The 26,402-nt window shown below is 33.1% G+C and overlaps 1 protein-coding gene across 4 annotated transcripts in view; it reads left to right on the forward strand.

Annotated features, from left to right (window-relative positions):
• Window positions 1–26,402, forward strand: part of LOC129948839 (transcription factor mef2A) — a 263,817-nt gene that overhangs the window by 193,066 nt on the left and 44,349 nt on the right. The window contains exon 1 of one of the 4 annotated variants that reach the window (XM_056059935.1): window positions 22,696–22,729. The exons of the other annotated variants lie outside the window; for them this stretch is intronic. The gene's annotated coding sequence lies outside the window, so the exon portion shown is untranslated. Of the gene's footprint in view, window positions 1–22,695; window positions 22,730–26,402 lie in introns of those variants that run through there. 4 annotated transcript variants of the gene reach the window in all.

Below are 26,402 nucleotides of genomic sequence, written 5' to 3' on the forward strand. Positions count from 1 at the left end.
CTTGTTACCGCGCACACTGCGATCAAGAGAATCATTTCGCGGTTATTTACCTTTGAGAATAGAAAATCAGGTATAAGCCAGGTTAAGAAAAATGAGAGAGAAAAAAAAAAACAACCAGAAAATAAAGAACCAAAGTAACATCAACACACACAAAAGAACAACAACTTCTTCCAGTTAAAAAAAAAATAAAATAGGGAAAAGCGAAAGGAAAATGCAAGACAATTGAATGGAAACTGTCGGGTTACTGCCATTCCACTTATTTTTATGCGGGCGTCAAACAAGGAAGACACATAAGGAGTCCATGAGGGCGAAGTAGGCTGGTTGGGGGAGGGTAAAGGTAGAACGTATAGGCAGAAGAAGAATAAGAAGCGATAGTGGTGGAAGTTCTGGTGGCATCGTAAAGGCATCGAACCCAAGAGTTCATTGAAACATCTAACAACGAAAAAGTATCTTCGGTTCTGTTTTGGATGCAATATCACTCCATCCCCACAACAAGCTTATAATAGACCTGGTTTGAGTTTAGTAGGTATATAAACTCGTAGGAAGGAAATACCTATGCCTTTAATTGAATATTTTGCATAAATTATTTTTTTTTTTAATTTCAATGTTGGCAAAGCAAAATATTTTCTCGTGAGATAGATGATTACGGTTTGAATGGTTGAGGCCTTCTTTTGAGTAAGAATAACTTTGTCAGTATCAGAAGCATTGAGAGAATCTTAACAAATTTTAAGCAGTTTATGTATTTTAGACAGAAATCTCTTAACTTAGGCTGAAAACACCGGACAAAACAAGTTTGTTTAGGGAAAACAATTTTGATTCTTTTGAAAAACCAGGGAAAATGTAACAAACAACATGTTTCTGTTTTGAAGTGCTTCGATTGTGTCCAGGTGTTTATCGAAAATATGTGTCATTGTTTTATATGAAACAAACACACCAAATTCACCAAATCTTTTTCAAAATGCGTCGTTGACGACAATTGTCTTCGAAACATAAAAACCAAAACAAAACATACAAACCAAAACGAAACAGAAAAACATGTTTCATTTCCATTTCAACACACTCCAAGTGAGAACTGCTTCACTTGGTTTCCTTGTAAATTATTAACATTTGAAATCAAGAATGTGTTTTGATTATCGAATCAAAAACGGTTTTAACTTTCGAATCAAAATCGTTTTAATAATCCAGTCTGTTATCTGTCTTGATTTCTCAAAACAAGGTTATCTCGCAAAGTTATGTAATTCATATTGAAAACTGAGAGTGTTGCCGTTCTAAGGCTTTAGCTCTGAACAATCCTTCTAGGGGAGGCAGAGTTCCTATGTCTTCTAGAATAAATTATACCGCACAATGCTTTCCGGGAGTTTTCTTCTTCGCTAATGTATGCTAAATGTCCAGCCAAACGAAGTCTACCAATCTTTATCTCTGTGGCTATATCAGTTTTGCGGTACAATTCATTGAACTCATTGTTATACCTTCTCCGGAAATTGTCTTTCCTCACAAATTGTTCCAACTGTTCTTAGTAAGACTTTTTTTCGAACGCTGGTAAGAAGTTGTTGATTCGGTGTTTTTTGACTGATCACCCAAGTCTCGGGTCCATAAGTGACTACTAATAGGACCATAGTCTTTACAGTAGCAGTTTCAAACTTATTGTCAGATTTTATTGTAATAGGGTCCTCAAGTAGATTCAAGAGTGTTTTGTCTTCTATGTCATCATCGGCTTCTTCAATTGACCCAAGGTGGGTAAAAGATTGGAATAAATCAAATTCAATAACAGTAGTGCAGTAAATATGCGGACTTTTTGACAATTGTCGCTCTGGTAAATGTTTAAGAGTCTATAACACAAGATAGAAGAGTAAGCAACCAACCCAACCCCTTGTTGGAGCTAATTGAAAGTGCTGATGTTTCTGAAAAGCAATCCTTACTACTCTACTTGGTGATCAGGACTATGTACATGTACAAGTAAACATCTCTTTTTAGTGAAAATAATCTTCCGTAAAAATCCACCTCCGAGATCTCTGCCAATAACAATAGGATCCTTGACATTGGTGATAACTTTTGCCTTCGTTCTCAAAATCCGATGACCTCATGATCTATGTTTACATTTACTGTTAATCAAATGATCCTTTGAAGGATGGCTTTCATTTTTCCACAACTAAGCAAGTTTTTTCGAATCTGTCTCAGAAACAGGTAAGGCGCATTGTTTCGTTCAAAGATCAAACGTTTCAGCAACACACTCTTCACACTTGTAGTATGTTTTTACTGCCTTGGGAAGACAATTATGCGATGGAAGATAAGAAAAGCATTGGAACAGTGCTGCCAAACCAGAAACAATAAAATCCCGGTCAAGAGTAAAACTGAGACCTAAAACCGTATTGTAGTGCCCGTGCCATGGTGGTTAGTGCTTCTAACTGTCATGCCACAGGTGTTGGGTTCGATAATTGCCTACGCCATCTACATTTTTTTTTCTTTGGTCCAAGAGCAATTCTTGTGATGAAAAGTGCTTTCTCAAATTTGCCGTTTGGATTCGGCTTAAAACTGTAGGTCCCCTCCATCCCTGATATCAGTACTCGCACACAATAATGGTTAAGGGTTGAAAGTCACTAGGCCCTACTTCTCAACGGACTATTGCGCAACCCAATTTTTTATTTTAAAACCAAGTTGCCAATATGAAAATGACGTTATCATTCACGCAGAAAATATAATACTAAAATTATGATACGCCTCTTTTGACCGAGCCTACGTAGCTTTTTTGTCGTAAAAAAAACTATCACGACACCCATAAAATTTCTAGAGTCGAATTCATTCGTGACAATTTTTTATTTCTCCAAATAACTAACTTCGCATTGTTGCCCATTCATGCGGAGCTCGTTTTAGATAAGATAAGTTGAGAAAGAATAAAAATATCCCATCAACACGTAGCAAGAATTTAATTATTCTAACCCACTCTCCAAGATTCTAATCATTGACTGCAATGCAACGTTGATACCACATTCTTAGAATAATGATTATACACATATCACACGGTTGTTATTGTTGTTGTTAGTTTTTATTATTGCTGTTACTGTTGTGTCTTTAAGTTGCACCAATGCAATTCTGTGGCTTTTTCTTCTCCTTCTGCTTCTAAGCCATTTTACTACTGCGATGCACAAAGTGAGATAATGTCAGCTGACCTCTGTTGTAGTTATAATAATAATTCTTCCACATAACATGATGAAGTTGCAACAAGATTACAGAAACAACAACAACAAGAACTTTCTATAAACATTCTATACATCAAGAGTTGACTGTCATCTTTATCATCTAATCACAGGCTGGTCATCTAACACTAACCAACTGTGGTGGCAGTTGCAGTGGCAGCAATAGTTGTTGTTTTTCTAACTTTTTTTCATCACATTTCCTCTAACAGTACAGAGGTAGCACGTTTCAATTATGAATCCATAAAAAGTCTGTAATTATTTGCTACTTGCTTAGACGACGTAACCGGGGATATAAACGCTCCATAAGATGGGAAGGATCACGGCACCAGAACAGCACAGCCAGCGCTTAGTTTAGCACAGCTCTGAGAGGTAAAAATAAGTAAGTTCTAAATTTATAGCCGCTACGTGTTGTGTATATAGAAATGTTTTGAGTGCAAGGTGTTGCAATTGTAGTTGCAGTAAATTTTCTGTTTTTCCCATATTTATGTATGTTTGTCTACGGTTGTCTATGATTTGCAACTCTTTGGTATTGTTTTTTTTTAGGAATAAAATTTATATTCAAGACATTACAGAATTTCATGGCTTTCGAAGAGACAACACCTGTTTACTTTTTCTTTTATTTCTTTAAACTTTCTATGATTGCCAAATAGAGTTGGTTTTGATCGATTTGATATGGGATAGTTTTGAAGTAAGCTGTAAATAAGTCTGCATTGTATGTGTTAACTGTTGATACTGCGTTTGCTTGAATATTTAATTGATATTTTTTTTTTGTGAAGAACTTAAAAGGTTTGAAGAAAATATTTCTAATTTTGTTTTTTTATTGAATAATTTTAATATTTTTATTCAAAAATGTGTTTGTTGATAGTTCGAAAAAACAGGAAGAGATTTCAATAAAAATCAATCTCTTATGAATTTAAAAGTGCACCAAACCAAACCAGTAAAATTCATTCGTACTTTTATTTTTAAGGGTCAATTACTGTTGAAAGTATTAAACAAATCAAAATTGATTGATTTTTACTAAAATTAAAAATTTGAGTGTTCTTTAAAGATTTATAATAAAAGGTTTCATTTTCATAATGAGTTTTTTTAAGAGAAAAAAAGGTATTAGGCAAAATGCATGTCCTCGATAACTTAAAGGTCTTGAATCGGTTATTAAAAGCATTGGCATAGACCTTATCTTTCACGTCAGACAAATTAAAAGATGTTAAATAAAAAATGTCGGTGAAAAATATTAAATTATCATTTAATAGATAATAACACGTTCAGGAAACTTTTCTTTAAAAGTTATGATTGTTTCGTTGCTAATGTGACTCGTAGAACATTTTTGTGGTGAATTTCAAAAAACTTTTTATTTAAGGTATCCTTAGTTTCTTATTGTTAAATATAAATAAAAAAAGGTGCTTTAATAGAAACAAACATTTCCGACGGAGGAACTTCTTAAAAGGTTCCAATTTATTTAACATAAATTTCAGTAAGAACTGCTCTTTCTTAAGACTTGAAATTATTGATGTATATTTATTACCAAACTTCCTAAGGTAAATGGTTTGCAACTTTTGTATTCAATTATTGTCAAATTTATCAAACGTGTCTGCACAACTGAATTTAAAACATGTTCTGTGTTACAAGTTAAACAAATTTCAGGTTAGACATCTGATCCTTTAGGTTAGGTTAGGTTGAGGGGTTGAAAGTTGATGTCTTAACCGTCACGCTAAGATCATTACAGATCCATTGTGATACCCGTGAGTATTGCTACTCTAGCTTATAAAAAAAACCCTATGTGTTCAGTTAGTCAAGCCATTACGTGGCATTGACGAAGTTCAGAATGTTAGTACCTGGCGTACTAGAGAGTTATTCTAAATCCCCGAAGAAATAGTTGCCAAGTAGTTTCTTCCTTTGATGGGAGAGTGCGGGACAGTGTTCGAAGTGATCCCTTGTGTAGCTGCATTATTCTTTCCGTTCTTTGTTTGTTAAAATAGGGCCAGATCTCTCTTGTAGTGCCGGAGGTGTCAAGAAGATTGCACTTTTCATCGACCTTGATAGTTGCATGTAGTCCACCTGAAATCGAGGGTTCTTGAATCAGAGCAATGTCAATTTGTCTTCTTCCCAAGATGTAGACAAGATTTGAGCTTGCGGCTTTACTGTGATGAAGATTAATTTGTATTTTATTACTCACTTGGTTTGTCTTATTGGTTAAAAGCCGCCTTTTGCATCGCTCTATGCCGATGAGTACTTTCTAGCCAATTTTCCGAAAAAGGGGTATAGATTTGTGGCTAAGTTGCTTCTAGCCACTTCTGTACCTTCCTCCGTTTTTTCTTCCATCTCTATTACTTTCCAGCTTTGACTTAGCTGTTCCGTATTTAGAGATTGAAGATATCTTTCTACGCGATCTCGGAACCTTTGATCGTTATTTTGGCCTTAGGTTTGACGAAGTCGCTGATCTCATTCGGACCGATTAAGCGGAGATCAGCGTTGGGCCAGGGAGCTACCGTTCTTTTCACGAAGTCCTGCAGGAAAGCGAGAGTATTGTCGTCCTCGCACGTCAGAACTTTGAACCCATGGATGGTTCTGAAGTTCCTAAAGAGTGGTGGTGGCCTGCTATTAACGATAGCATCGTTTACCTTATCCAGGATTCTCATTTCCAATAATTGCCATTGGTCTTCTGAGAGTTTTTTTGAGGGATTTCCGAAATCCGCAATGACGAATTTGGGCGCCTCCAACGCTTCTTCTGTAGCCAATGTCTTTTTTCTTTTCTGCAGGGGTGACCTTTTCGTGGTCGAAAGTGTGTCATCCTGCTTTGTCCTCTTGGACGTTTTTGGCACTGAGTCAGGGTACAGGGGAGGCACATGGCCCACTATCTCCTTCCCCTTCATCAGGTTCATAGTCCCTTTAGTTTTGTTTTTATTCGTTGCTGTCAGTGTCTTAAGGTTGTGACAGAGTTTTCGAGCACTATCTTATCCCTTTCCGTTAAGGAGTTCGGATCTTTGTTGGATAGGCGTCGAATTGTCCGTTCAGTTTTTCGTGTTCTCCTCTAAAGTATTCTGTCTTCGGTGAGAGTTTTGGTAGTCTTTTTCTCGATCACCGTTTTTGTCGTCCTAGTACTTAATGTATTAACGTCCATGACACTGCTGCTTGACGAAGGTGAAGGAGTTATGCTAGAGCTGCAATCGAGGACAGGGCCCCTTGTACTACTTTCACAAGCACCCTCCAGATTCATCTCCTTCGAGACCGTCTTACCATCCTCCAAGCACGTTGTTGCACATGTCCCCGAACTGGATTTGGCGGATGTAGATGTAGATTCAAAATTTGCAACCGTGTCTTTTTCCTAAACGGGGATGCAACTGAAGGGGTCGTTCCTTTCTTGGATTGAATTATATCAATCGGTGGATTGGGTGGTCCCATCAGCGCACCCACGCCAGTGTTTCCTTTGGAATCCGCATCCTCTTATATTTGGGCACATGGATCCCCCATCATAAGAGGCTCGTTCTTTAGAAAAGCACGAGCGTTAAAAAGTCGTATGCGTTTGTTTGCTGTCAATTTCTCCCATTTGCTTTTCCCAAGACGTTTGATTGTCTTCTTACTGTTGGAGATTCTACTCCGAACTACTAATCTACTCTACTAGCAACTGAACATGTGTCGTCATCGGTCTCTAGTGTTCCGATGCTAGCTTCATCCTCCACACCGATGTTGGAAAAAGGAGTGAGAAGAAGGTCCTCTTCCACCTGTGTAATGGCCGTTGCTGTGTTCCCCGTAGATTTGTCCTTATGTGCGTCTTGATAGTGTGTAGCTTTTGTAAAAATATGAACTATATCGTCTGCAAATCTTGAATTGTTAAGAACTTGTCCAAACATCCTTATTCCATATAGTTTTTTTTGGAAATTGTCTTCCAGAACTGAACTAAAATAAAAAAGAGGCTGGGATGCGACCCACACTGACAACTCCCATCCCGTCTGTCGATTTGTCTTGCTTAAAAGTTTGTAGGTTTTCGTGTTGAGTTAAAAGTAAATTTTTACCAAGTTTTAGTATTGTTTTCTTTTTAGGTTTTAAAACATATTTGAGTCGAAAATCAATTTTTACCAACTTTTATTAATGTTTTTGTTTAGGTTTTTATTCTTTGTAAAAAAAACTGTCAATTTGACTTTTCTCAAAAGTGTACTGAATGTTGAAAACAATATTTCTTATAAGCTAAAATTAGTTACAAGCTACAATCTTTGAAAAGATATTTGTGTTGAAAATCAATTTTTACCAGCTTTTGATAAATTGTCTTTTAAGTTTTTATGTTTTGTAAAAAAAAAACTGTCAATTCGATTTTTCTCAAAACTTTACTGAATGTTAAAAACAATATTTCTTATAAGCTAAAATAAGTTTGAAACCAAAATCTCAAGTTTTTGAAAAGACATTTAAGTCGTAATTCGATTTTTACCATAATTGAGTAATGTTTTTTTTAGGTCTATCATTGCTTTTAAATTGGACTTAAGTTTAACAAATTCCTCAAAATTTCTGTTTTAAATTGGTACCCTTATGCATAATGCATATATAAATACTTATTCCAACACCTTGTAATTTCTTCAATTCCAATTTAAATTAAAACAACATAATTTTAAATACCCTCTAATCTTCAGGTGCACCCATATAATATAATTATTACCCATGTACCAAAAGGTAACAAATCTAACAACAAAATAATTGCCACATTACTCAAAAGTCACAGTAAACATTAAATCTCTCGAAAGTTTTCTTTTTTTTTTTGTTTTCATGTTGCAATATAAAACCTTGTGGTATTTTTATACCTACTTCGGGCCGCGTGCCAAACATCAAAAATTCAGCCTTATCCCAGCTTCCTATAAAAGTGAAAGCATAAATAATTTGTTATGTTGTAGGTCCCTTATTTCTTTTTGTTTTTGGACTTACCTTCTTCTGGAAGCTATATAGGTAGGTATGGGAATACAAAACACACTGTACTCGTGTATCTTTTATTCGAAAGCGAAATTAAGTATCCCGGCTGTGTGCTGCTTAGAGAAGAAAAAGTAGTTATTACCCCGATAAAACAACGAATAGGTCATTCGAACGTTATTTTGCTGCCCATGAAGCGAACTATTGAATTATTACTGCAATCGGAAATTGCTCCTGGGCGTCATCGACTTTTACAAAAACAAAAAGCTCAATAAAAATAAAAGAACAAAACCCTATTTAGAGAGATAAATCATTTAAGCCGAGTTCCCGACCTCAAATTGAACAGAAAGACAAGAGTTTGATAAGAAGAAAAAAGAGTAAAAGAGAAGCCCTATTCCCCTCCCCATCATGCTCCAAGTCCCAGCCTATCCCACATCTCAAAACCTCAGCTATCCCAACATACTTTTATATATTTCTACCTTACCTACATAACAAACATATGTTGCGATGATGCGGATTCATGTTTTGATTTTAGAGATTCAATGATTTGTGTGTACCGTTTTGTTGTTAGGTTTTTATTTATATATTTTTTTGATCGATTAGACTCCATTGAATTGAAAAGGAGTCGAGTTTGAGTCTTTTATAGTATACTTAGAAGATATAGTCGGTATATTCGTTGGGCATTAACCATTTATTCAATTAACGAACATCTGAGAGCTCTTGGTTTGGCGATGATGATGTCGATGTCGATGTTGATGGTGATGGCAATGGCAAAGTAGTATAAAAGAGATGTTACGTGATGAGAAGTATTTAGTAGAAGTTAAACGAACAAATAAATATATAATTGATGGGTTAAAATGAGTTTTAAATGGAAGTTTAATAGGGGTTAGGTTTAAGACCATCATGGCTATACAATATATATAAGTTTCCAACTACATCTCAAAGTTATACCCTATCATTGATATTTAATTAATGATTATGCAAGCTTCTGTGGATTTTGTAATCAAAACTTTGAAATATTTTTAGAAAAATGAACAAATGATGACTTATGAGCAGTTAGATGTTAATTTAATTTTTAAAGTATTTCTTTAATTAAGTTTTGTTTTCTGATGAAATTTTTCGAAAGAGAATGATTTAAAATTAGTTATTTCGAAAAAAAGGGAAAACGTACGAGTCGGTACGTGAAATCTTTAATTATAGACATCTTGCACCTTGAATTACTTAATACGTCAAAAATATCTAAAAGTTTAACAAATGCCAGGATTATATCCGATTAAGGTTTGAAAACATGAAAACACTGGAAACACTAATTTTATCAGATGGTAATGGTAACAGGGACATTGGATCACTTTTTCATTGTGGTTTGTTCAAAGTTTTATTGTGTTGTATTTTATAGGAAGCTAAAGGCAAATTTTGCCAAAAATACTTGCAATGACTTACGAAGCTTGGCAGTGTGTACAGTCAAACACATTACGTGGCGATATACCCAACTTACACAATAACTTCTTAACCTCTTTCATTACAAAAAAAGAGAAAGTTGAAGTGAGACACAGCTTTAAAAAAAACAGAGTTTCCTCTGGAAAAAGACTTAAAAAGTTACAAAACTCGAATTGAATGTTAAAGTTGAGTTGCCAAAATTTCAAATATCGGTCTTTCTTGAAAGTCACCAAGATCCTGTTTTAATTCAATTTACTCGGTCCGATCTATGCTAAAGAAAAGAAGACCTAAAATAAATACAAAGGATTTTTCACAAATAGATCAGCAATTTATTTTATAGATCCCTTCAATACTTTTAGGCAATTAGAAAGATTACGTTAATCAAGGTTTTATTTTTCATCAAATTGCAAGAAGAAGAAATATTAATGAAACATATCGTGCTAGAAAAAGATTACAGGCAAGGTATCTTGTTACTTTGGATAGATTCTAAGGATAGTCTTTGAAGCCTTGTTCAAATTATATACTTTATTATTATGTATTATTTATAATTCTTAGTTTGAGGTAATATAATAAGATTTCTCCCCCATCCACAATCCTTTTATAAGTCACTGCTTTTCTAGAACCTAGGAACCGGCCTCATTCATCTAAAGCTTAATAAAGTTATTAAGACAAAATTTAACCATACCGAAGGAAGATGAAATGCTTAAATTGGTCATTTTTTTTTTCTTAAATTGTGAAAAAGTTATTTGTTTTGTCCAAGAAGGCAGGATCAATACACCTGCAGTGATGGTTAGTGCATGATACTCTCAAGCTAGAGGTCTTGGGTTTAATACCTGCCTGTGCCTGTGAAAAATCCGCCAAGAGTAATTCTTTTCATGTTCGTATTCGTCTTAAGAATGTAACCCTCCTCCATTCCTGACAGATGTAAGTTACTTGGCCCTAGTTCTCAACTGATGATCCAACTAATTTATTTTTAACTTTCCATAGGAAGTTATTTTTAATCAGTCCGGTTAGTCGAATTGAAAATGTTGACATATCTTGACGTTTTAAGGTCCCTAGAGCAGAAATAAAAGATTTTTAGAGAGATGTCTATGCGTGCGTGTGTATGTTCGCGGAGCTTTTTTCGTGGTCCATAGCTCAAGAACTAGTAGAGATATCGACTTTAAATATACTTTGTTATACAGCTAATAATGCAGAAAGGACTCTCAACATTCTGTAAGTTTTTTATAAAATTCCAACAGTAAGTTTTTTTCATAAAAAATAAAAATCTACAGAAAATAATACGCAAATGCTACTGAAATTGGTAAAAATTGGTTTTCGACTAGAAACCTCATTAACAAAAATATATTTTGAAATCCAACCATTTCAACAAAACACGAAAACCTTCATTACATTACATTACACGCTATACTCAGGTCATAAATGTACTGAGTAGAGTAAGGTGACAACAACACAAGACATTAATACACATGAAAACAACACGCGGTAGATTTTGAGACGGTCCTAAATCTGTCACTCATGCTTGATTTCGGTGATCGATGGGAACCGAAGCTTTATCAGTGACTAAGCCATTGCCTAAGAAAACTATTAACCTTTTAAGCAAGCAAAATCGGAAAACGGTATATGAAGTTTTCGGTGTAGGTCGCATCGCAGCCAATACTTCTCTCTGGAAAATATTGGAGTCAATTCTCATAAGTTGAAAAAGTCAAATAAGGCATAACTTTCACCAACTTAACTCATTGTCTTCTAGTTTTCGTATGGCTTTATTATAAAATCAAGCGTTTTGATACGAAATGGGAAAATTTCACCAAGTTCCAGCTTAAAAAACATGTGAGATAGACTAAAGTCTGGTCACCCACAGTACTATAATATAAACAGATAACTCTGTATCTGACTTAAAAAGCTCGTTGGTTTCAGCCCGTGAAATAACCCCTCAATGAAACAAAACTTGAATGGAAAAACAATGGATATAAAGTTTTTACATATTGAAATAATTTCCGAAAATCAAAATTCAGATGTAGGTCGCAAATTTGTAATCAAAATTTTGAAATTTTAATTTCGAAGTTTATAAGATTTTAAAGCATATGGAAATAAACCTTATAATAGAATAATGCAGCAAAAGCAAACATAACCGAAGTCTCAGCTGAAACTAGATTATAATTCTTTGCAATTAGGTGAAAAGGTCTTCACTCAAAAAATTGCATTTTAAGACTTTAATTTGGTACAATGGCTTTTTTCTTGTATCTGTTGTCTTATACTAAAAACTTAAGTCTAGAACAACTGCTAAATATAGTATTAGTCCAGACTTTAGAAAATAAGACAGAAAAATTCATATTTTTGTTATTATAACGTCTTCAGTTCATTGAGTCCGTGTCACCATTTTCTAACTGAAGTTCTTTTTGCCTAAGGTCAAAAAATTGATCTTCTAGAATCAATGGTGAATAATTCTAAACAGCCAACCTTACAATTTACTCAGTAGCAATTTTTTAAATATTTAGCAAATTTACTAGCAACTTCAACATTTCAAACCTTTTTTATTTTTGGTAACTAGTAAATTGCTAATTCCCTTTAATTGAAAACCAGGCACTTCAGCATGTCTTAATAGTAGCAGTTCATAAAAACAAGGCAGTTCATACAAATAAACAAAGCAACAAAACTTAAACGGATCTATTACTTGAAATTCCAAACTGTGGACTGGACTAATCCATCCAATGCTTTTATAGATCAATTTCTTGTAGGTTCAAAGGTACAACTTCGTGTTCCACCATGAAGTTTACTTATCCACATCAGTTCTAACTATACTTTTAAATCCCGTGAAATCTTAAGCCTATGATTTGTAATTCGATCGTAAGTGTTTAGGTCTTCAACCACGAACCAAAACGTTACCTTCTCAAACCTAGAACTAGCATCGAGGAGACTGAACAGCTTTCAGTCAGAGGTATGTGCATTACAAACCACTTGTTGTGGAGTGATCTCATATTTGACATCGCCAAAAATGTTGCAAAGTGTTAAGGTTTTCTCCGAAGATGCAAGAAGTTTTTGATCTAGCTACAATCTATAAAGGTTATATTCGTACGAAACTCAAGTACAATTCTCATATCAGGGCAGGTGCTTCAATAATACTTTTGAGTCTCTTGGACATAATTCAAAAAAGAGCTCTGAAATTGATAGGTGACCGTTGTTTAACTAAAACTTTTGCATTTCTTGAGCACCGCCGTAAGGTTTTATGTCTGTCATGATTTTATCGCTATTTTCATAAACAAAGTTCTAGTGAAATAGCCAGTTACATTCCTCCCCTCAAACAACTTAACCGTAATACCCGTTCTTTTAGGAATGCACATCAGTTTACCCTTGAGCCCGATTTCGGACGTACAGTAAAGAACGGAGATTCTTTTTTTAGTCGCACTACTCGATTGTGGAATGCTTTACCAGGCTCAATATTTACAATGTGCAGACATTCAAAACCAATGTGCATCGGTATCACCTTTCCAATCCTACTCTCCCTTCCTAATTTCTCGCACTGTGTATAATCATTATAAGGGTATTCATTTCCCCTGAAGTGCACGCACAATATAAAAAAAGCCTAAAGTTCTTCGTCATACTGCTCTTCGAAGGGAGTTGCTAGCAATTTTCTGCACTAAGCTGAGTCTTCTAATATTTGGAAATCTTCGTCTTCTAAAAAAAATGTCTTTAGTCAAAACATAGCAAATATAAAATAGTAGCTCACAAAATATAAGCAACAAACAAATCAACTCTTTTAAGTACACAAACATTTTATGATTTGAGCAAATTCCTAAAAGGTAAAATTACTAACAGTGATTTTTAGCTATTTTGCTATATTGCATCTTTGAAGCTTTGTAGATTGCTTAAAAATGCTTCGTTATTTTGTTTGAAACTTGTCCCCAAGGTTTAACTACGAAGTTTTGACGAAACAACTAACTTAAGTCAGAAGTAATAAATTAACTTCCTCATTTTGAAATTGAAATATATGATTTTGGTCACAAAAATTCAAAATCCTGCCTGAAGATTAAGAGAACTATACCACGACCCAAATATATAGAAAAAAAGTCCAGCTTAAGTTTTCGTTAGCATATAAAACTTAAACACCATTATGGTCAGCCAAAGTTGTCCTTAAATGTCAACTAGATCGCACAGATAGATAAAATTACGGAACTCCGTTTTATATCGCTGTTCCATTTAAACGTCGCCACATTGCGTCTTGTCAAATCTTAAATCACTGTAACCATCTTAACATTCAATAAAATTAATAAACATTGAATTCCAGATATTACATAAATATTTTATTAATTTTTATGGATTCCTTCACCTGATGCGAGAGAATTTATCTGTTTTCTCTTTAAGTTTTTCAAAATAAGAAAACAAAATTAATAATAAATAAATAAAAGTCGTACACATCGACTCACTGAAATCATATACGCGAAGAATCTTCCCAAGGGTGATGTTCACATCAACATTTACAACAAATAAACGTTCCAATGTCCATAACTTTATTCTCAAATTACAAATTCAAAATGTGCCGCACCACAGGGAGAAATCACAAAACTGATGCTGTGCAGTGTTGTGTTTTGTGCTATGCAGTGCATCACGCAAGAAGAGTGAAGAAGCGTAGTATAGTATGGATTACAGCGAACGGAATGGAAGTCTTCAAATATGGCCCTGACAATCACTTAAGATGCGACTCTGATACATGGCCGCCGTAGTGGCCCAACAACGACAACGACGAAGACAGCAAATAGCCACCGCCTTCTCTTCCTGATGTGACTCTGATTCTCGACTGCCACTGCACCACCGACTGGCGACATTGGTTAGGTAGTTCGGAGGGAACACAAAAAGCAAAAACTATCATAAGGCTGTGCATTAAGTGTGATTATGGGAAATTATTGAAATTAGTACAATAATGCCACAACAATGTTGCTACCTGTAACTATCGATTGCACCCCGATGGATGTTCTCGTATCTCTATGGCTGTGGTGTGGTGAGCTGTGTGTGCCTGTTCATGTTCAGCAACGATGGTTGGACTGCCAGCTCAAATGTAGGTACAATCAGAAGCCAGCAATATGTCGAGGCGAACTTGGAAGTGGATCAAGAAACCGTGTATTGTCTTTTCCGCCACAGCAAATTGAATTCCAATTTTGATTCTGATGCTTGTGTAAGTACGTGAAGTTAGGAGTACATTGGTGTATCTCGTGTGCCAAGTCTTTGGATGGAGTGAAGGCATCATCTCTAGTGCCGGTTTTGAGCTGGCTGGCTGACTGGCTATAAAGACAGAGTTTGATTATATCAATGTTACTCCACCACCACCGCAACTATGGGGCTCCCATGTGCTGGTTGTTGTCCATATCAGTGCGCCGCTGCTCCGCGCCGGGCCACTGGTGGCTTATTATGTGAGCGATGAACTTTTGCCAAAGGTACGACTACTCTCAACTTAAACAACTTCGAGTGTGTACATCCCAATAGAAGATACTATGTATGCCGCATCACTACAAGATACTTACTCACTGTCGTCTTTTGCATTGGTTATGGTTTGGTTATACCTTACCTGATGTACCGCTCTGCCCGCCCGCCTTCTGTCCGCACATTAAGTCGTTTGTACCAACGAGAGGTTTGTTGCCACAATTGGACATTAGAACGGGTGTAGTGCACGTAATCCGCTCGGAATATTGCGGTGCGGTGTGTAGTATCTTCGCTACGAGTGGAGTGCATTGCACTTGCATCAAGATTCTATAAAAGCCAAACTCACATAGATACTCTTATAGTCTCGATCGGAGTGGGGGCGAATGTTGGTTAGTTCGTACGTTGCAGTTGGCTCGTTGGTTGATTCTATAATACACCAACGACATTGGTAATGAATTTTGAAATTACATTAGACCTTCATTTCGTATGCATTACAAAAATACACATGCAGCACGCATATGGTTATCGAGATACAAAACTGCATCATGCACTTTTTACTTTTATACCTATAAGTTTTTTTTTAAACCAACCAACGTTTTTACTGCAAATATCAGCGGGATTGGAGCCATGCGGGAGCCATTCACCCTGAAGGCAGTTTTGTCGTCGTCGCTGTCGTCATTGTTGATTATTATTAGGTATTTCTTATAGCCTGGCTATAGTTTGTATCTGAGTTGAGTGTATTTTAGTTAGGTTTTTCTTTTTTTAATTTCAATCGATGTCAGTGTGTGCAATTTAGCTATATCATACAACATAATTACAATAAATTAGTTTTGCGTGTTAGCTTGTAAGTAAAATGACTTAATGAAATTGTTTTTTTTTTTCTTTTTCTCGTTTGTCTCTTTATTTTAAATTTATGCAGCTCCCTGTTGTGTTTGTGCTTTATATGTTGATGGTGTTGTGGTCGTTTTTTGTTGCACATATAAAATTAGAAAAAAGAAGTTATTAATTGCTTTTCCTGAAAAAAAAAGAAAATAGATAAATCATATTTATGGATTTTTGTATTAAGAATATTAGAAATATAAATAATTTAGTATAGTTTGTAAGGAGTTATAGGATTTAATCTAGAACCTCAAGGTGTTGTTGGTCGTACGTACATATACAGAAATCGAGATGGTTCGACCTTGCTCAGTGAACACTTAGTTGTAAATGAAATAAGACACTCTAAATATTTGTCATTTTTTCTGACAAAAAGTCGTCAGAAGAAAATCAAAACTATTTCTTTTATTTAAAAAAATTAACAGAAACAGAAGTTTTTCCTGTTTTCTTTGTTAAAAGGCCCACATTTAAATGGTTAAATATGTTGAGCGGTTGGGGAATTAAACAGAGGAAGAATAAAATAGACTTTTTTATTATGCAAATATATCAAAAATATATGCAAATATATGAAAATCTCAATTTTTAAAATTTGCTAAAAAGTGAAGGTGGAAACTAACTTTTTTTCAATACTAAAATTAATTTGCTGTACGGAGACTTTTTGGACTCTGCGTACATAACAATGATATTTTTAAAAGCGATTTATTGCGGTCGTGCAAGTTTTTCGTGTTGATGTCTTCTTTTTATAAAGGCCACCGAAAAGACATACAGCTTCTGTAGTTTTTAAACAAAAATGATTCAATTCTTTTGTATTTAAATACAAAATTTTAAAGTACCAACAATATTTTTAATATAAAGAAATAATTTAGTTTGAAAATCAAGTTTTTTTAAACAGTTTTTAATTCGAAAACAAATTTTTACCAATTTTAGTAGCATTTCTTAAGTTTTTACAAATTAGATGAATGAAATTAATTCAAAAGATATCAAGAACCGAACATCAATTTCAATGCTACGAAAGTAATTAATTATCGACCTATATCTCTTTTATAAGTCTTTTCCAAAGTTTTCGAAAAGGGGATCAAGTCTAGGATTAAACAAAATGAGTTATTTCAATGACAAGAAATGGTAGATCTACTGAAGACGCTTTGTTAAAGTTATGCAGTGAAATTTATAAAAAGTCTTAATGAATCTGTTATACCAGCTACACTATTTATAGACATTACGAAAGCTTTTGACATGGTTAACCATGTCTGCATAATCGTAGTCAAAGAGTTAAAATTAAAAATATCTTAAGTGCTAAAAACTTCATTAACGTTGGTGTGCCACAAGGCTCTGTATTAGGACCAGTTTTGTTTTTGATTATTGTTAAATTACTTTTCTTGCAACCTTTGAAGAGCACAATAACAGCGTTTGCCAATGACACTGCTTTAAGGTACAACAGGAAATGTTACTTCAACCTTTATTCGGACGTTAACCACAATTTCGAACTGTTGCGTAATTGGTTTAATCTTCATAAACTAGTCGTTAGTGAAAAAAAAAAACAAAGTTCATGATCTATAATATTATGGGTAGAATCTGTAGTGATATGCCTTTAAAATATCATTATCCTAATTGCGAAAGATTCCGTTTGATGCATTCCTGTGTTTTTGATCATAATTTTATAACTTTTAATTCTAATCTGTGTTGTACGGAAGAACAAAAGTACGTACACACACAGCACAGAGATCTTTCTAAATAAGTTGTCAAATACTATTACCATATTCAGTTTAAAGCATTCTTTACGGGACACAGTGTAAATTAGTAAGTAGAATTCTTACCAAATATTGACATTTGGCCAAAAGTTGCACTCCTAAGGTAAAAAGTTAATAATTGGAGGGCTACATCTTCGGCTTATCGTTAATAATACATCAACTATGTTATGTAACAAAAACGTATGTTTTGAGAAATGTAAATTCAAAATTTTAAGTCAATCGGTCGAGAATTCCCTAAATTTTGAGTTAAAATAATAAATAATTTGGCAATACATTTAATTCTAAAATTTGAAAACCTAGTATTTAAAGGTATCTCTAAGCCAAAATCTTTTGACACAAAATTTTTGAGGTCGTAGGTCACCATTTAACCATTTAAGTTCATAAGAAAATCGGTTTTACGTTAACTCTAGGCTACCCCTACCATTTAAATGGGTTCATTGTCTTAGTGTTACCCAATAAATTGTGGATAATAAGTTTGACCATTAAATTTCAAACAATTATCAATCTGGGTTACAGTAGAATTTATTAATAACATTGATGTTTTGGAAGATATTAAGTGTTTGATGTTTTAATTTTTGTGTATTATACTTCAAGCTTCATTGTCTCCAAAATTTCATTAAGCTGTGAGTTTACTATTATAATAAAATTGAGTAAATACCACTCCCAAGTATGAAAAATTTGGAAATACTTTAATTCGTTAATACCCCGAATTTCATTATTCAACATTTTTCAGAAATGTTATTTGCAAATGATAAAAATACTAGAAAAGTGGGTCGATACCACACCCCCTAAATCTATTATCATGATTTTTGTACAACAAGACATACCTTTGTCTAAAATTTTAATTTAACCATGTCAGGAAGCACCTGTCGCACAGCATTGTAGGAGGGAATTAGCTGTTAGATGTTTTAAAATCATTACTGAATACAATTCAACATGTTTTCATCTTGGAAGAAGAAAACTTGATTTTTTGGATTTCATGCGAATTCTCTCTTCCACAATTTTTAATATTTTTGACACATTTCCACAAAAAAAAAAGTTGTTACTATTTTTCAAAGAATAAATATTCGAATATGTTTTCCAGTAAAACAACACAGCACATTCCCTTAGTCCAAATAAAAAGAGTAAAAACATTTTTGACCATCGAATTTCTGATAGTTAAGGTTTTGTTTTAGAAGTTTACAACAACATTCCAAAGTTAAATTAACACCCTTAACTTGCTTGTTTAAATTATTGGACAAAAACAAATCTGAAATTTCTAACAAACTAAAAATTTTCTCAATTTTAAATTCAAACTGTTGTCCCTAACCATTTTTGTAAAGTTCATTAGAAAACTTAACTAGTAATTCCAAATATGCACATTTGCGCATTTAAAATATTTGATATATGTTGGTATCAGGCATTGACTGCTTATAATTTGTTTTGTTTAATTATGTTAATTATTCCACGATTCGTGAAGCTAATAATTTGTATTATAATTTGAATATTATTTAGCAAATAGAAAATTAGAAGCATTTTTTTTTTGTAAATTCAAATATTCAATGAAACTAAACATATCTGCACTCATATTGAATACAAAATACTCTATAATATGAGAAATTAATTAGAAAAAAGCAATTATTAGTTGAATTGTATTTATTAGGAGTAATGCAGGTGTTTGATAGTTTTGAAGAGAAAAATATGCAAAATCATTTTGTAATTTTAAGTGAATTATTTAGTTAATGTTTATTAAAAAATTCCAAGGGAAATCATTTAATAACATCTCAAATTTGAATAAATCTAATTGATTTGTAAATTGTAAATTCATATGTAGAATTTAATAAGTCATAATAAAATATGAGTTTGTTTTCATTAGTTTACACCTTGTGATCTTCAATAAATGGTCTTGAAGTATAGTTAGAAATGTTGTACAATCTTTATTAAAATGATGACCGGTCTGTTTTTGCATATGCTTTTTTTGTTTAAATTAGAAGTTATTGTAATTTGTCAAATTTGTTCAATTGGAAATTTCTTAACGAATCTAATTAAATTGTTTTTAGAAGGATGCTTATGTACGTTCGGAAATTAAAATGATTCAAAAATTAAAAGCCTTCAGTAAAAAAAATCAATTTTTATTTTAGAAAATATCAAATGATCCTCTTTTTCTTTTCTTTACTTTAATTTTTCTATCAATTATTTTTGTTTTGAAGATAAAGAGCGTCTGCTGGGTCAGCTAGTTGCTAATTATAAAAGTACCTTTTTTATATATTTTGGAGAGATAAAAACAATTTCATAGAGCATAATTTACGAGTTTTAAGAAGTGCAAATCTTGATAATTACTTACTTACTACTTAAGTTCGAATTTCTCATTATTTGACTGTGCATTGAATTTATGTAAAGGGTATTTTTTTGGACGGTTTTGAAAAAGAAATAAAACTCATATAATTTAATGTTTTAGCCAAAAATGTAGCGTTATTTTTAAGGTACGTCTTTGCGATATGTTCCGGCCGAGAGGGCCAATTTTTGCAAAAATATTTATTTCAGCAATTACGCGTCGAATATTCCCTTTAAAGCTGTCAATGGTCGCAGGCATATCTTCTTAGACAAGTGATTACACATATTAAAAAAAAATAGGTTAAAATAATTTGCCAACAACCTGCCAATATAGGCAGATCTTGCAATCGTGTACACTTGGCTTTATCATGAATAAAGTTACAGCTGTCAGAAAGATCAACTACATGTCTGAAAAAAATACACGTTTGTTATACGTTTCTGTATAATGTACAGTCCCTGAATTCGTTGGTTTATTGCGGTTATTTAAAAATAAAAATAAAGAAGGCTGTGACCCCCACTGATAACTTCCTTCCCATACCGTCTGTCGATAAGTCTTGCTTAAAATTGTGTAGGTTTTCGTGTTGGTTTAAAAAAGTTGTCAATTGAATTATTCTTAAAAATTTAAAATTAATAGCAATATTTTTCATATAAAGAAATAGGTTATTATGAAAATCTTATTTTTTTTAATAGATTTTTAGTCGAAAAAATATGTTTATTAATTTTAGTAGCATTTCTTAACTTTTTAAAAATTGGATGAATGAATTTGATTTGGGACATATTGAGAACCGAACATCAATTTTTACCAAATTTGATTACTATTTTGTGTAGATTTTATTTTTTTTATGAAAAAACGGACTGTTGGATTTTTATAAACAAAACTACTGAATATCCAAAACAATATTTTTGGTTAAATAAAAAAAGTTTGAAGACAATATTTTTAATATTTAAAAAGATATTTAAGTGGAAAGTAAATTTTTACCAGGTTTTTTTTTGACAAAAAACAGTCAGTTCGATTTTTCTCAAAATTTTTGTGAATGTTAAAAACATTATATTTTTAAAAGATAAAAGTAGTTTAAGGCCAATATTTCAATGTTTTAAAAATATATTTGAGTGAAAATTAGTTGGAAGCCATAATTTCAAATTTTTGATATGATATTTGAGTCGAAAATACATTTTTAACGACTTTTATTTATTTTTTTTTAAGTTTTTATTTTTTGACAAAAAAACAGTCTATTCTATTTTTTTCAATATTTTTCTGAATGTTGAAAACAATAATTCTTGAAAGTGAAAATAAGTTTTGAACCATAATCTCAAATTTTTGATATGATATCTGAGTCGAAAATTACTTTTTACCAACTTTAGTAACTTTTTTTTTAGGTTTTTTATTTTTTGTTAAAAAACTGTCTGTTCGATTTTTCTCAACATTTTTGCGAAAGCTGAAAACAATATTTCTTATAAGTTACACTTCGTTGGAAGCCGTAATCTTAAAGTTTTGAAAAGATATTTGAGTCGAAAATCAATTTTTACAAACTTTTATTAAAATTTCTTTTAAACTTTTATTTTTGTAAAAAACTGTCAATTTGATTTTTTTCAAAATGTTAAAAACAATAATATCAAAAGATAAAAGTAGTTTAAAGCTAATATTTCAATGTTTTGAAAAGATATTTGAGTCGAAAATCAGTTTTTACCAACTTTAATTATTTTTTTTGTTTAGGTTCTTATTTTTTGTAAAAGAAACCAATATTTTAAATAAGGTAAAATATATTTGAAGCAAACATCTAAAGTTTTGAAAAGATATTTGCGTCGAAATACAATTTTGTTTTTTTTTAGGTTTTTATTTTTTATAAAAAAAAACTGTCAATTCGATTTTACTCAAAATCTTACCAGATATTGAAATCGTTGTTTTTCGTTGCACAAAATTATTTTGGAGATCAAATCATTTTTTATTCGTAAAATTTTCGAGGAGAAACATTTTTTTTTTTAAGCTTTTTTTGATTTATAAAAAACCGTTGACTGAATGTTGGTATTTGGAATGTTGGCGTTTCAAAATATAATATAAAATTTAATTCAAGTCTCTGGCGTCATTCGTTTGTGATATATTTAAGGTTAACCAAAATGTTCACCCTTTTTTTAAACTGCTGTGGTAAAAAAACCACCCACGAAATTTTCATTGATATCCCTTCTGGTTCTTGAGATATTGACGACGAAAAAACGTCGTGAACGTACGGAAATACAGACGTACGATCGTACTTAAACACACACGCACAAACATCTCTCTAAAAATGTTTTATTTCGACTCTAGGGACCTTGAAAACCAATACAATAACTTATTACAATAACTTCCTATGGGAAGTTAATAATTTAGTGTACTTTTTACATTGATTTTAATGTAAGTACATTGAGACAATGTACTATTAGTTCGACTAACGAAAATTATGATACAATGAAATGTACTTAAATTTTACCATTTTATATCAATATCACGTATGTATACAAATTTTGTAATCGGCAACATTGAATTATTGCAAAGAACATTGCATTAAACATTTTTGGTGAATTGATCTAATCCCCGGTACATTGTCTCAATGTATTTTAAGTTGCCTCCATGTTAGGTGTACATTAAATTTACGTACTAAAATAAAAAATTAAAACTTATCTCTACTCTACTTTTCTTCAACTTATTTGACATTCAACGCGGAATCAATTTTTGTACGCAGTTTTTTAAATTTATAATATTTAAGTTTTTAAAAATATAGAAACATCAGTAAAAATGTATATAAATATTTTGTAAGTAATATACTTTTCTTTATTTTTACTTTCAGGTACGGTTTCACGAAAAACTTTCAGTGTAAATTGGTATGCATTTTGAATATTATTATTAAATTAATATTTTTAAATTATATTATTGAAAAAATCATAACTTTGCCGTAGGTGTCATTTACAAAAAAGTGAAATTTTGTGTTCGGTTCATATATTTTTGTAGTGTATTTATTTTTAGTTGAAATTTATTTACATACATTTTAAAGGATTGCATTTTTCGATTCCACAAACCTCAAAAACCAACGATGCAGAAATTTATGTTTTTCTGTATTCAATTCCATTTCAAATCTTTTTTTTGCACAGAAAAATGAGAAATAATGTTAAGGTCATAAATGTCCTCATGAAGTCGTGAATACGAGTATGTTTCCGTCCGATGCACCAGCATGAAAAAAAAACAGCAACATCATTTAATCTAGTTTAGTAAAATTGATTCAATTTACGTGGAAACGTGCTCATCGCGGCAACATCGGCACAAACTATACAACGACCGTATCCCAGCAAAGACCTGCATTTGATTGTGTCAAATGGAAACAAATATTAAATTTCCCTTTTAACCGGGTGCAACTGACCAAAACAAACAAATGGAATCCTTGGCAATTGTATGCGCCAACGCCGCCGCCGCGACACCACCAATGCCGCTCCGCCACTATAAAGCCGGCTGGTCCGACGACTGACGACGACGACTATGATGACGCAGACGGTAGCCTTTGTGGTATGTAACTTCTCTTTCACAAGCTATACTGAACGGACGACTAACACGATGACGACTACGACGACGACGAGCGATGCTAACAGCGGACTTTTTGTTTATGACCAATGAAAAGGAAAAGGAACTTTTAATCAGATTTTTTTTGTCCACTTCATCGTCTGCTGGAGCAGCAAAAGCAATGAGATGTTCTTTGTATACAATTCCTATCCCAATTCGAATCCCAATCCCAATCCGACCGCAAAGAAGTCACGGAGCATTGGTCTTTGCTAAAAGGTCTGTTTAAATGCTCACATGTTTGTGCCTTCGAGCTGAGTAAACGTGTATACTCAGAAATTGTTCCAATTGACAAAAAATAAGAAAAAAGTCCACCTAAAGTAAAAATATACATCCGAGGAGGGTTATTGTATGTCTATCGATTGAATTAATGCCGTATGCCTGTGCACTTGAACAAAAAACCCCAACCCGCCTTCGACTTCGAATTCAACTTCAACATCGACATCAGCGAAAGGGACTCTATATAGTATCAACAACGTTCGTTCAATTGCAGGCAACTTAAGGATGCGAGAAGCCCCCATTTTAATGGGTTGGAACCGATACCCCCTTATGTTAGTTTAGCGGCATGCGGCGTTGGCGGCGTTTGCGACGACGGATGTAGAATGTAGATGTGGATGTGGGGTTCCTCCCTACGTTTGCCAATCGATGTCATCGCTTGCTTTCATTTGAAGAGCCTCACTGAACTCAATGTAGCTTTATTTTTTTTTATTTTTATTTCAACTTGTTCCTGTATATATTGAATTGAGGTTGTTAAGGCAGAAGAAGCACTAAATACAAGCACTGCCTTGCCTGGCCACTCGAGCTATGTAGAGGAGAAGTGTGCTTTTGCTGAACTAAATTGCATGGAAGACTACTTAGTCTCGATTGGGTTTTGATTTTTCCATAGATCGGGGTCAATTGTTTTGGGTAGTTTGCTTAAGACTTTTTCTTGCTGTATGTTTGTCCGTTGCTGCTCCGCCAACTTGTGTATAGAAGTCGCATGCATTTGGGGCGGATAGCCCGACCATTGCCCACAATGCCCATCGCCATCATGATGCACAATGCGGTCTCCATGAAAAGTAAATTCCATTATAACTTCTGTCTAGTTAGTACAGAGAAAGTATATTTTTTAGTCATTCTTTTGGCTTATGTTGGATGTTGGAACGGTTGGCCGGTGGATTCGATGGCTTATAAAGACCGAGTTTATATCGAGCTCAAGACTATTCGTGCAATAAAGATTCGATTTTGCTTTTTTTCTTTTGTTTTTTTTTGTGGACTTATAGTCTTGGTGGTTACTTCCAAATGCTTTATGACTGAAATGTGGGGGAAGATGTGAATGTGATGCACTTGGTCGTTGTTTCGCTCATGAATTCCATGCCAATAAAAAAGAATTTAAGCAAAAACAAAAATAATCTAAGAAGAAAGAAAATTGAATCTTATGATGGCTTAAAGGCTTTTTCAAATTGGTTATGGTCTTTTAAGTACCTATACTACGTGCTCGATTGTGTGGTTCTGAAAATTTGCCCACAAGTTGACCGAGAGAGCTAAAATTGAAAGTGGATAATTCTTGATGCATTCGCAAATCAGGTCGTTTTTATATCCAAGTGTCAATTAAATTCTTTTGTGTTTTTTTTGCTCAAGACCATGACACGAATAGAAAATCAAATCAGATCAAGCTATGGCCGAGAGAATTTTAATAAAAGTGTGATTTTTCTTATGAATATGGAACTTTTCACTTTTATAATAGATTGGCATTGAAACTGAGAGTTTCATTGAAGACTTTATTCTTTTCTCATAGAACTTTTATTCAAAAGAGGCCGAGAAGGTCAACATTGAAAATTTGTAACTACGTTCCCAAAAAACTAAAATCAACGAAAATGGTCAACGTGTAAACTCGTTCATGTCATCAAAACGTCAAAAACATTACATTTAAAATCAAAACAAAATGGTGGATCTAGTTTATGTCATTTTGAAGTTTCAGTATTACATTTGAATTGCTCCGTATGTTGTCATTTATTCTGACATATATTAATTTATATTTCACAGTGTGACTTATTAGGACAGTTTATATTTTAAAGATCTCAGAGATTTCCGTGTTCTCAGAAATATAAACAGAATTTCTCACTTTTTCTGTCACAAATATGAGAACAGAAATTGATTTTCAAAGTATAAAAAGAAACTCAAAGCGAATTTGACAACTAGGTGAAAATGAAAGGTGCTCTGTCATTCTGGCTGAAAAAAATGTCAGAGATCTTAGAAATATGAACTAGACAGTTAATAAAGCTTTTTGAGACTTTAATGTTAAACTTTATATGTCACTTCAATAATATTCTTTCGAACCATCAAATGGGAACGAGGTTAAGTGATGAAATGACAAAATAGGACATTTCAAGCAGAAGCAATTTTAACACACTTTTTTTGACAATTTGAAAACTAACGACCTGACCACATTTAAAAACTTAGTGAACACACTAAGAACGCCGAAGTTGATTTTATTCCAAATGTGCTTAATCAAATAAATAGTCATTTATGTCAAAAAGTTTCGCAAGTAAAATGTTGACAGTGACACAGGATTTACAGTCTGTTCAAATATTCATCACATTGTACTTCCTTCAGGAGACTCCTTATGACTTTTCATCAAAAAAATGTCTGCGTCACTCTATTCCAAAAACTTAATGAGACGTCAAACTCAATCGCTTAAAAAAGTCCAGTGTGAAATTATTCAATGGAAAGACAATAACAAAGCATTTTTCCATTTTTCAAAATGAGTGAGGTAATGTGACGCTTCATGTGTCAAGTTACGAACTGTCAAATTGTCTACTATACTATAAGCATTTTCAACGGGAAGAGATTCAAATGTATTTTGATAGAATTGAAATGTCAAAATCAATGGCACTTTGAAACACCGATAACAAAACTGACATTCATAGAAAAAAGATATTTGAGTATTTTTTGATAATTAATTAT

Source organism: Eupeodes corollae, chromosome 3 (genome assembly GCF_945859685.1).
Source record: "Eupeodes corollae chromosome 3, idEupCoro1.1, whole genome shotgun sequence".
NCBI lineage: Eukaryota > Metazoa > Arthropoda > Insecta > Diptera > Syrphidae > Eupeodes > Eupeodes corollae.